Raw genomic sequence first — 2,403 nt, 5'->3', positions numbered from 1 at the left:
ATATGTTCTGCTCTACCATGTGCAAACTTTTCCAAGAGCATTGGTTAGAACTGGCCTTACCCAAGGGTTGCTATAGGCAGGCCCACTAGCCTACTCCAAGAGCACTGCTAGTAATAAATGGATGGAGAAAATGGGGCAAAACTAATGGAAAGAAAAAGAGTTTTTGAAAAATCTAGAAAAAATTAGCAGTTAAAAGTAGAATAAGCATAAATTACCCAAGGGGGGAAAAAGGGGGGGGGGCAATTATATTTTAATCTCAAAAAAACCCAAACCTCAAACTCAAAATGCCACCAAGGTTTGAGTTTTTGAGATTTTAATCTAAGATAACATAACAATCCAAATGAAGAAATTATGTCAAATAGAAATTGTTCCTGAAAAAACCAGCAACAAGCTCCTTGTGTTGAACTGAATTCTAGAGAACAGATATGCAGAAATTGTTATTGTTGTTACTACATACCATCAAGTCAGAACTAACTCACAGCTGACCTCTCCACCAGGTTTCCAGAAGCTGTAATCACATGAGAGAGACTGCACATCTTTCTCCCATAGAGCAGCCTGTGGATTTGAATTGCATGCCTTTGGATTGGCAGCACAACTTCTTACCACTAAGCCACCTGAGCTCCTTATGGTGAAATTGTTGTTGCTGTGTGCTGTCGAGTCAGAACCAAGTAAATGACCCTCCAGTGGGTTTTCAGAAGTAGTAAATCCTAAAGGAGAAGACTGTCCGTTCTTTACCCATGGGGCAGCTGGTAGATTCCACTTGCCCTTTGAGACTTCAGAACCGTTTCTTACCACTAGGTCACTGGTGCTCCCTTAGGGGAAACTGCCACTTCTTATTACTAGGGTATTAGAAACACATGATTGATAATGAAAATATTATGAAAAAAACAGTATCATTTAACAATGTATGTAGAAATTGTTAAATAAAAATCTAATTTGCTGTGTAAACTTTCATTTGAAACACAATGAAATTTTTTTTCAGGAAAAATAATGATTTTTATGTAAACACACTATATGCACCAAGAATAAATATTCCTATTTTCCCAAGATATATATGTAGGAAAAGACTCTCAATAAATACTAAAGGATAGGCGTGGTGTTAGTCTAAAAGTTGGTGCTTTTTTCAGCCATTACAGCTGGCTGTCTCTGGTCTCCGGCTACTTTAATGGCAAACACTTGGTCTTATAAATCATCAACAGCTGTGGGACTGGAATAAGAGAAAGAGTGCTCTGACATTGGACAGCAAGACTTGAGGTGAGCAAGGCTTGTGGCGGCAAGACCCTGGTGAGAGCAAGACCCTGGTGGTGGAGAGACTGTGACTTGGGGCTTCTTCAGTTTGTGCTGGCCACAGTTAAAGGTTGGCCTGTTCTTGATGGTTCTTGAAGGAGAAGAAGCTGACTTATAACTACTCTGAGGCAAATCTTGCTGGAATATTTGGATTTGACTGATGAAATGGACTTACTGAGGAATTGTTTCTGCGGACTGGCTTGGCTGAAACTTGGATTTGCATCAAGTGATAAGTCTTTGCCTCCGCAAATCACTTCCTTAATAAATCCCATTCTCAGTACCATAACTGTATGTCAACAATGAATAAACAGTAAACAACAAACTTCTTGCTGACGGTGAGGCTCTAGAGACACCATGGGGCTATGAGCTCTTAATCTGCTTTCTGTTCTGGGGCAGTGAGGGGCTGTGCTATTCTTACTCCCTCTGGACCTTTCAGAGAGATGCTCATAGCCCTGTGCCCCAAAGTCAGGGTTTCTTCTACTTAAACAAGGGGAAAAGAGGTATAACAGTAAGCTCACAAGGGAAAAAGTGCCAACAATTAGAGCGAACTATGAAATAAAGCATATGATTATCTCCAACTTCTGTACATGAGATATAAAATTATTTTTTAGAATACTACACATACCATAAATGGTACAAAATAAAAAAATTTACAAAATAAAATGTTCGGTTTCTTTTTAAAAAAAAAGAGTAGATAAGGCCTCGCAAATCAATGCCTTAAATATACACACACAAAAATTAAAAGGATTAAAATAGACACATGTACACTAATATTCATTGCAGAACAGCCAAAAAGTGGAAATTACTCAAGTAACCATAAACAAATAAATGGAAAAATAAAATGTAGTATATCTATATAAGCTATGGACTGATTATGGTCCTCTAAAATAAATGATAGAACCCGAACCACCTACTTGTGGAAGAAATCTACTGTCATTTAATTATCTTACATGTAATGTCATATAATACACCAACTTTCCATAGTGTTATGTAAAATAATATCCATCCACAATCTAATGTAGCCAATCAGTCAAGGCTATTAAATCTAATTGCTTCTCAGTTATATAAAGAACAGCCAGGACACAGAGACACAAGAAAACTGTTTAACAAGAGAGG

This window comes from Elephantulus edwardii, unplaced genomic scaffold (assembly GCF_000299155.1).
Source record: "Elephantulus edwardii isolate Elephantulus edwardi_28Jun2011 unplaced genomic scaffold, EleEdw1.0 scaffold00061, whole genome shotgun sequence".
NCBI lineage: Eukaryota > Metazoa > Chordata > Mammalia > Macroscelidea > Macroscelididae > Elephantulus > Elephantulus edwardii.
The sequence above is the reverse complement of the archived record's forward strand: the minus strand, read 5'-3'. Positions refer to the sequence as shown.